General features: G+C 40.9%; 1 protein-coding gene across 5 annotated transcripts in view; it reads left to right on the top strand.

Annotated features, from left to right (window-relative positions):
- Window positions 1-3,354: 3,354 nt before the first annotated feature.
- Window positions 3,355-10,223, top strand: part of LOC128738849 (protein 4.1 homolog) — a 75,867-nt gene continuing 68,998 nt past the window's right edge. The window contains exons 1-2 of one of the 5 annotated variants that reach the window (XM_053834291.1): window positions 3,355-3,402; window positions 4,131-4,405. The gene's annotated coding sequence lies outside the window, so the exon portion shown is untranslated. Of the gene's footprint in view, window positions 3,403-3,423; window positions 3,902-4,130; window positions 4,406-10,223 lie in introns of those variants that run through there. The other 4 variants (XM_053834290.1, XM_053834289.1, XM_053834288.1 and 1 more) reach the window with 4 other exon arrangements.

The raw sequence follows: 10,223 nt of genomic DNA, 5'->3' as shown, positions 1-10,223 counted from the left end.
CCGGAATCCGCTGTCTTGAGCTGCCAGAGATGCCAGAAATTTTATGACAGCTATCCCTAGACCACCTATAAATGCATTTATTTACCCATGGAGTGCACATACACAAAATTCTACTAAAAATCAATTAAGAAACTGCATTTTGACGAATTCGCCTTGATTCTGAGCAAACTATAAAATGCCTGAATTATATATGATTTATATTACAAATTAAATATAAAACCAATTCTGACCCTATTAAGTCGACAAAAATCGTAGCATCTGACATCCCTGTAACTTGGGTGCTTTTCTTTCAGTAATCGATTCGTCGGTCACGCAGATCTCATAGATCGACGACTTGATCGACGAAAAGCAAACCAAAAACGAACAAAAAACTTTCCGCTCTGTTTGTCCCGCACCATGGCGTGAAATATTTCCATGGAATAAATCTAGATAGAATTAACAAAAGGGCGAATGTCGCAAATGTAAACAAAACGGGTGAGAGTTATTTTTTGCTGGGCCAGCAAAGAAAAATCAACCCTCACTCGGTTTGTTTACGCTTGCGACATTCGCCCTTTTGTTAATTCTATCTTCAAATCTTGGAATAAATAAATACACTCAAGTCACTTTTACACGAAGGATATGTCCCGCGTAAATCAAAACCGCGTAAAAAACCGCATAAATTCCGAAATTCGCTTAAAAAACGCGTAAATTCGTGTAAAAAAAGCATAAATTCTAAAATTCGCGTAAAAATAAACAAAATTTCGCATAAAAAACTGTGGATTTCAAAACTAATCGAAAAAATAGACGTTTTGAGCACATCCGCGTAAGTTCCGAAAATCGCGTAAATTCCGAAATTCGCGTAAAAAATCCGCGTAAATTCTGAAATTCGCGTAAAAAACGCGTAAATTCCGAAATTCGCGTAGAAATAGTCGCGTAAAAAGCGACTTCAGTGTACACCCACAAAACTGCTTTTGCATTGTTGCCATTGAAAATACCAATCTTTCCCATATCAAGTGTTCATCTCTCCCGCCCATGCGAAGAAACTGTGATTTACACATAATGTTTATAATATTAAAAAAAAAAAAAGTATAAATTTTGGAAGAAATTTTCTAGCACACGTTGTAATTATATTAGAAAATCGCGATCAATACAATTATATTTGAGTATACATTGAGTGTTAACCTTAAGGTGACCGTCTTTACTTCCCTTCCCCTATGTATTACATGTATTAATTCTACTATTGTATTTGTATGTAACACAAAGTAGAATTAAATTCGATAAGTTTTCTTTTTATTTAATTCCAGACATTCCATTCTCACTGATCGTCAGTTTTTTTATGTGTAGACTCATCACTGCGACCAGTATAGTTGATCCATTGTGATATCGCCCGAATGTTTGCTGTATGACCTGCACTGCATTTCTTCTTTGGGAAATTGTTGTGGGTGATATATTTGACGCCATCGCGTAAATGGAGGTGGTGGGGCGTAATGCACGCAGCACTTTGCCAATCGTTGCCATTCAACAACTTCTCAACCGATTGGCTACTGACTTCCTCAAGGCTGAGGGCACCTCCCAGATAACACGAAATCGTAATAGAAAGTTCACATTGAATCGTTTTCATGTCAATTTCACATTGGAATTGTATAATGATTAGAGTATGTCAAACCGAAGTGAACAATAAGTTGTTTTGCAGTCGTGCGTGTCTTCATATACAATTCATGACTGTGAATTATGTAGCAGTATAGACTAGAATTGCATATAGAATTGCAATATTTGATTATATCTCAATCATATATTCAGGAGTATTTAGTTGCGTGTTATAAAAACTGCGCAACATAGAATTACAAATAGTTGTCAAAATTTTCGTACGTATATCGCCTCCACTTTGGCACATATATGTTCTTATATGGCGTGAAATATAACTTTTTCGTTCAGATATGATTTCGTATACCTCAGCAATCGAGATATACAAACCAAATGGTTTACTGGGCCGGCTTTGCAGAGTGAAACGAACAGAACGTATAGCGGTGACATGCTATTTCATTTACGCAAATGGTTAGATGTTGGCTGCAAAAACATAGCTGCCTAGCAGGACCGTGGTCTAGGGTTTTCTACAGTTTCCACCTCACTATTATAGCAATACACTGACAACTCGAACACATTTTTTTATTCTCTCGAAAATATTGGTTAATTCAGTGGTTGGATTGAAAATAACCCAGGTTAAAAAACATAAACTAAAGAAACTGACTAAAGAAATGACATTGAAGCTCAGTCATACTCTGTTCAATGTTGCTCGAAAAGGTTCTAACAATATTTTTAGAGCTCAACATTCAGATTAACTGTACGCTACAAATTTGATTGCCTGGTGTTTTCGTTAGGCAGCACGAATCGATTTCGTGATGATACGATGATATTTGTCACCGTTTGCTTGCAGTCAATATTTTCTCCCACGTTCATCGACTCATATGTGTGGCAGGTGGAAAATACCTGCGAACAATATATGCGCCAATAAAGGGGTGCATACTGTATACACGCGGTTATCGGTTAACAGCAACTCCGACACGACAATCCGCGGATCACAGCATGCGTTGATAATCCTACGGATTGAAGCATGCTAGGAAATTCCTTCATAGAATCGACCTCTTTTCCTGCTGGACCGTCAACGAGGTAAGATGTGTGATTGATATACTCCCTGCACTACCTGGCGAGGCCACACATCATACTCCACAAATTTTCGAGCATAAGATTCAGAAATTTACATCGAGATTCATGCCCACTTGGTTTCGACCACCCCATTGGCAGGCAACCATGTTTTCGCCGCCAACATCTCGTGTGTGCGAAAATGAGATAGCATGTCAGCACTGCATTTCACTCAACTGCCAGCAGTCTGGTTTGAGCCCGCTGTCAAATTTTGAGCCCAGAACATGCTGTCGCTGTCGTTCACTGCAGTTCGATATACAGATGTCGATGGGGTGGTTTCGACGAACCGATAATGAGTTACTTTGTCATTTCTTTAGTCACTTTCTGTAACATAAACGGTATGTGATTTCCACATTAATCGTACATGTGTATTTTTTTCGGTGTGCAATCAAGTGAAATGTTTCAAATTTGTTCGTCGATTGAAGATCCCCACCAATCCATTCGCAACGGAAAACGACCGCATGACGTCATTTGGTACATTCGCGCTATTGCTGTCTTACTTGTATCAAAGATATTCAATCCATCTCCATCTCTTTTCTTCGGCTTGTGCAACTGCGACAGTGTTCTGCGTACTACACACGTAAAACGCGTACAACCCGTTAACATACACCGTCGCAAACCCGAAAGGCAACCGAAAACCGTTCTCTTTTCTCTAGCTCCGACTCAATCGTTTCGTGGATTTCAAGCAGTTTGGACGTGGTTTGGTTTGATTCCCGTTCGGCGGTGCGTTTTCCATCACTCTCCGGTGTACACGGACATCTAGTGCTATCTCGCTCAGTGCCGCGCACTGCGTGCCCATTAAAACATTTTTCTTCACTCGTTTTTTCGTGAATCCTGCGAATCCGAACTTTATTGTTCAGTTTTTCGCGTTTTTCCGATTCGTGACAAAAGTGTGTATTTTCGTTTTAGGTGATAATGTTTGGCTTTTTACAATAATAAGACGTAAAAGTCGAAACACTTGAAGGCGTAAAAGTCGTGGCACAGAAGCATAGAAAGAAGGAAAAGAAGAGGAAAACAATATTTGCGGTTCGCGTCGCGGCGACCTCAAACTGCTTCGTCCAGGCCAGGCCAGGAAGAAGAAAGGAACGCAACCGAATAAAATATAAGAGTGGGCTGTGTGTGACTCTTCGGCGGCCACCTCGCCGTCAGAGGATAGCGAGTTTGTGCCAATCGTGAGCGGTGGCGGTGTATCATCATCATACAAAATAAAAGATTCACAAAGGTGCTGTTGCAGGTTGCGTTGCGGCAGCGAATTTGTTTTTCTTTTTATGTTGTGTGTTGCAATAGTGTTTGTGTATGTGTGAAACTGTACAGTTCGTAAAGTTTCGCTCACTGCGGCACGCTGCGCTTGACAGTGAACAACAACAAAGCAACCAGTTCTACCTATGCTGAAGAAAAGCCAACAACGAATAGAAGAGCATAATGGTTTAATGAATGATTTCATTCTTTAGGTGTGTGGTAGTGAATGTGAATTGAAACAATAACAGAAGAGTTGTTTTGTTCTTTTTTATCTGTTATCTGAAAAGAATCTTATTGGATAAGTGAAGAAGTTAGGAGTAAATTGAAAAGTGGGTGTTTAATGAACTAGAGTTGAGATTGTTGAAAAGCGTCGATGCCGTAAAAATAAGTGTCACCAAAGCAGTACAACAGAAAAGAAACAGCCTAGCGGTAAACGGAGGAGGAGAATCGAACAACATAAAAGAGCCTCAGCGGAATACTTAATAAGGTACAGTGAACATCAACCTTTCATGTTGTCTCACTACTACAAGTCGAGAAGGCTTGAACGCATGAAGAAACTGGATATCGCTTGCTTGTGTGGTCGATAGTTGAAAGAATTTCAAAGTAACTTTTATTCAGCCACCACCCCACGATGACGATGACGACGTTGATGACGACGTGGGCTGCGTAGAGGGAATGAGTTGGTTTTAGTAAAATATAGCTTAGGCGTTGTCAAAAAAACGGGCCCTCGTGCCATGATTGCTGGGGGCTTTAACCGTTTTTAGAAAAAAAAAAAAACATTTTTGTTGATGATTTCAACCCTCTCCAAGGCTGCCCAAGTACAAAGTAGTTGATGATTCAGTGTTGTTCCTAATAGGTTCTTTAATTACATTTCTAGTATGAAATGACTACGACCTGTCAAATAACATGGAATAGTAAGAAATGAAGCGAATGAAGTAAGAAAACTATTTAAAAAACACAGATTTGCAATGCTTTGTTGTCCTGTCTTGCGAAATAGCAATAACCATACTTCTGTTGGTGGCTGGTTTGCAACCAGCACTTTATTATCCAGTCAAGTCATTTAAGTCAATTATCGTCGCCGCCTGTTCACTTTATTTTGGAAAGTATCACTCACTTGCGAGCCTTCTTTTAAGCTAGTATGTAAATTAACCTCTTACTTTTTATGTCTAAAATAACGGCCAAATGTTTGTGGACAGTTATTCTGACTACCAAGCGTTATATAGACTCACTCAATTGTTATTGCCAAGTTTACCATTAATTTGAATTTGATTTGATCGATGGTGAATGGGCTAGTGGTTAATATTGATGCTAATTTACCTTATTACTTGAAAAATCGTTTACAGTTAATGATTGAAGTTTAATTTAACGTATAACTCGTCAAAAACACATACTTGGAAAGATTGAGAAAATATCATGCTTCAATTCATAAGCTAAACATGAGGTCAACAACAACAGAACATGGAACAAATCAATCAAAGTCGTGGTTTCTGAAAAGCATTCAATCATACAGAGTTCTGCGGAAAACAGTTCACTTTATGTGCGCAAAATTGAAATAGAAATGACATAATAATCACCCCGTTGACTGGCGGTTACTCTATAGAGATGAACGCTTCTCACTAGCAGCACAGGAGCACTGCAAAGCCGAAGAAGCAGCAGAGATGTGGCGAACAAACATTCAAGAAATTCACGTTCTCGTGTCCATCCCAACTAACTATAAGCCGCCAACAACGGCAACAACGACAACGACATCGACGAAATGAGCCGACCGCGACCGGTCATCAAGGCACCGAGTGATGATTAACGTACAACACCGCACACAGCACAAACACACATACATGCATACAGATCCCGTGCTGAGTATATTCACTTGCAAAGTAAGGCCCATATCGATCCGACCAAAACATATCATCGCTGGCCCCACAATGTATGATATCAAACATCGCTGCCAAGCTAAGAAGCAAAAGCGACTCAAATGACATCATTTTGAAGCACCTCAGTTGGGAAGGACCGAACGTTAAAAGACATACGCCGTTTTGGCGACCAGGTGCAGCCCCAGCAGCAGCTCTTCGTTCGATTAAAGTGGTTTGAAGTTGCGGATTCGTTATGCTCTAGCCGCGGTGTGGATGGTTTGGTGCAAACCCGCCGGAGAAACTGGGTGTGTAGAGTGCATTAGTGTGTCACTCAAACCATTTCGTACGGCGGGGGGCAGGCAGGCAGAAGCGGAGATCGGGTGGGGCATTCTCTACTTAACCGTCGATGTCATTTCGCGGTGTGATGGCTGCACAAACATAGCCAAAAATCCCCACCGGCTAGGCAGGACGGCGGCTGCAGTGAAGGCAAGTGTTCTCCTGTTACCGTTACTCCGGCGTCTGAGTGGCTTTTTGGGTAATTGAAACCTTTGCCAAATATAAAGCTACGATGCTAGGAATCTCTGGAAGCTTCAAACGCTTGTACAGTAACGGGCTGAGCGGGGACCGTTTGGGACCGCGACTGGTGCGGTTCAAATGACAGAAATAACCTTTAGTGCAGAGCATTGACTTAGTGGTTATGCGGAATCACACATGTACAGCTTTTGGTGGAAATATTTTCACAAATTCGTACGGCAATGCTGGTGTTTTTGATCAGCAGTGTATGTTTTATCTGTGCGCTTGTTTGATTTTGAGCTATGTATGCATAAAATAAGACCACAGCATACGCATACGCATTTAGAGCATACGTCAGTGGAGCGCTTTTAGGCCAGAGGCCAACAACGGTCTAATGATATTAGTTAGGAAAACTTTGTTTTATAATAAGCAACTTACATGTTATACGATAAAATAAGGAAATTTTCAACCAACAATGTCTTCGAGACAATCTTGAATTACCCCGTAGAAGTGCTTTTCAGCCGCTAAGCCAAAGAGTCTGTGTGGCATAGAAAATATAGAGAAACCGACTGAATTATTCGTATATTGTTAAGCAACCTATCGAAGTTACCGTAACCATAAGACCGATACCTATCAATCGTAACCATAGTAATCACGTTCGTTGATTTTCAGCTATGATGCAAACGTGAGCTGAAGAGCCGCATTCATTCTTTATTGAATATTCGAAAAGGTGAGTCACTGATCTGATCTGATCTAATAGTTGGTCTCAATTAGGTGGTCTTTTATAATAATGAAATGAACGCTGCACAAAGACTGATTGGTACTGATTGCCAGTTGGCCTCAAAGCACGACACTGCACTGGTCTAACAGGAACAATCGTCCCATGTTCGAGTCCCGGTTGGGAACAACTGTTGATTCCTGCTATTAGAAAACGATTTTCATATGGAATCTGATGACAGGCAGTTTGATCTTATTCTATTCTTTCTGTTTTGGTTATAGAAAATTCGACCAAAACTATAACAGATGAACGAGCGCCGCAAACTGGCGTTGGAATCTGTTAAAATCTTTATAAAAGAAATATTTTTCTGTCAAGGAAAAAAACGTTGGTCTAATCTAGTATATCCGTTAGCCCGGTGAACCAGTGATTTCAACTTTCACTTTAGTGTAAAATGGCCTTTCATTTAGTCAAAACATCAAGAAAAACAATCGGGTGCCGTAAAAAAGCACTCTACCATCTTGTTTCAAACGAAAATGGCTTTCTAATTGCATCTAAAACAGACAAATTTATACCAGAGGATTCAAGAGATATTGACGTCTAAATCGATTTTTTACATCGAGAAAATTAGGCTAAAATGCACCTCGTTTGTCCAAAATGGCTAGAAACCTGGCGCATGCCATGAATAAACAGCATTCCGCTCTGGTATTCAACTATAAAATCCGCTTTCTTTTGTGAAATCAAAAGATTGACATTTACCCAGCGACATTTGATATTGTGATAAATGACTTTAACAAAATCCATTGTGGGGCATGTGTTGTGCTGCCGGTGTGGTACATTTCCCGCAATCAGTTTCAATTTAAGTCTGAATGCCATAAACTCTTAAACGAGTGCTCTAACTCGCGTGCAATTATGTTTTTTATGGCATAAAACTGAATTAAATAAAAGAAAATTACTACGAGTATGTGTCTCAGTTTTATTTGCTTGTTTGTTTTTTCTTTGTTTTACCCCGAGCTCGTGCGCCCTTTAAAGGCATATAATCGTAACAAGCTGTAAAGAGTGTTTTTGAAAAGCCGTAGAGTTTTAAGTTGGCAACCTATGCAAATTGTGCAGATACTTTACGAAAACCGTGATTCAGTCCGAGAGACGCATCGCAATTAGCAATTAGCAGAGCAATTAGCCCCAGCAACCAAGGATCGCTTGCGCATTACTTTTACTCTACAGAACAATACCCCATGGGCAGAGACGCCGTACAGTGCGTATCAGAGAAACTATCACTGCTGTAGAGTGCCGTAGAGCATAGTGTCGAGGATCCAAATGAGTTCATTTGGCAGTGTGCTCAATAGTTGGGGCTGTGTCGATCCACTTTATGGCAGGTTTTACGGACAATTTTCGTCTTGCGGATTGACAAAATTTGATTCGCGCGAAAATTGACACCGTATAAACCCGGGCACATTGTACCTTTGGTAAAAGAGCTCAATACAAAGGGCTCAAAACGGAGTTGGCCTCCAAGATATGCGGTTTAACATTATTGAACTGCTTTTTTTGTAGGGTCCATTGCTGCTCGCAATCGATCTATTCCGTGGACACGGTTGCTTCCATTCCACGTGAGCATTGCACGTGCGTAACTCTTCTTCAACGATTGGTTGTGTCGTTTTTTGCTTTGGCCACTCTTCGACGGGTTGGAACAAATACGATGATCCCTGCTACCAGCAACTTTTGACGTCCACGGATGGACCGTTCCCCCATTTCGAAGCGAGATCCGCTGGGCTTTGCTTCGACGGCATCCACTGTCATTCGCTCAAATCTGTCTGCTCCAGTATTTCACCATTCCTAGAGGCTAAATATTGCATATACTTGCGGGGGTCTGCTCTTGTCCACGACAGAACTGTGGTAGAGTTCCGACCATGGAAAACGTTCCGTTACTGTTACGGTATGGGATTCCAGAACGAAGCTCCGATATCTGTATTGCTTCTGCTTCTGCACCAAAGCTATCGAGGTAATCGTCAACGTAGTGGTTATTTATGATCCCTTCGACAGTTCTTGGAAACTCTCCGACAAAGTCTTCGGCATTCTTAGTTTTGAAATGCTGCGTCAATGCTGGCGAACATGTGGACTCGAAAGTGGCCACGGCCATTACGTAGACTTCCGGTGAAGCGGTTAAGCCTTTCTGGAACAAGAAACGCAGCGAATGTCGATATTCTCCTCGAATTTTCACTTGATAAAATATATCTTCTATATCGGCGGAAACCGCTGCTTCCAACTGCCGTAAGCGTGCCAAAACAGCCGGCAAACTAGCTTATCCTGGCCTTTTAGAAGAAATATGTTGAGAGGGGTTTCATCGACCGCAATAGTAGCATTCCAGTTTAAACGGACCTTCTCCAGCTTGGGATTTATCACCGTAGGTACCAGACACGTTTCGGATCTGCCGCTCTCAGTTGCAGATGCGCCTAGTCTTTCAGCTCGTATTCATCGATTTAGTGGAAAATATTTACTTTTAACAATGGATTACTTTCCATCCGACGCTCCAAATATTTTAGCCTTCGTGACCATCCCATAACTATCCGTAAATTTGATATCGTCGTAGCTTTCAAACAACTCGCCAACTGGTTCGGTGGTTTCCTCTAGCAGGCGTCCAGCTCGCCTGTCTTCCGCGGATGTTACTTTAATCGTTGGTACGGTGCCAACGTCCTCAAACTCGAAGTACTTTTAAAAATTATCCTACAAAAGGCTGTCAAGTTAGCCGTGTTCCGTATCTGATGGTGCAGTAAACATTCCGAAAGTTGTTTTCCTTTGATTTCGTTTTAGTTGGGCAAATTGGATAAAATTTCTTTCGATTATTGCATTAGAACAGTTCCGTTCAGTATGAACACGCAACTTTCGTCCAGATTAAAATGGTATGCGTCCAGCTGGGAACCTCAATCTCAATCTTTCAGTTGGATTTCGAATTTCAGAGCTCCTAACGGTAGTTCTATATTACTTTTGCTTACGTGATAACAATTCTCTTCACGTTTTGTTCACTGAATAGTTTGTTTCTTATCATTTAATCACTTCTTTTTATTTATTCAACCGTAAAAATAGGATGCGCAACAACTTGATGTCTATACCAGGGCTTAAAAAGGGATCGCAAGTTGAATGTGACTGCTGTGAATGCGTACAACCTCCGCTTTTTGAACGATCATTTGACTGTTTTTTGAATCCAGTCAATCTGCCGCTTGCGTTTACAA

This window comes from Sabethes cyaneus, chromosome 2 (assembly GCF_943734655.1).
Source record: "Sabethes cyaneus chromosome 2, idSabCyanKW18_F2, whole genome shotgun sequence".
Classification (NCBI taxonomy): Eukaryota; Metazoa; Arthropoda; class Insecta; order Diptera; family Culicidae; genus Sabethes; species Sabethes cyaneus.
The sequence above is the reverse complement of the archived record's forward strand: the minus strand, read 5'-3'. Positions and strand labels throughout refer to the sequence as shown.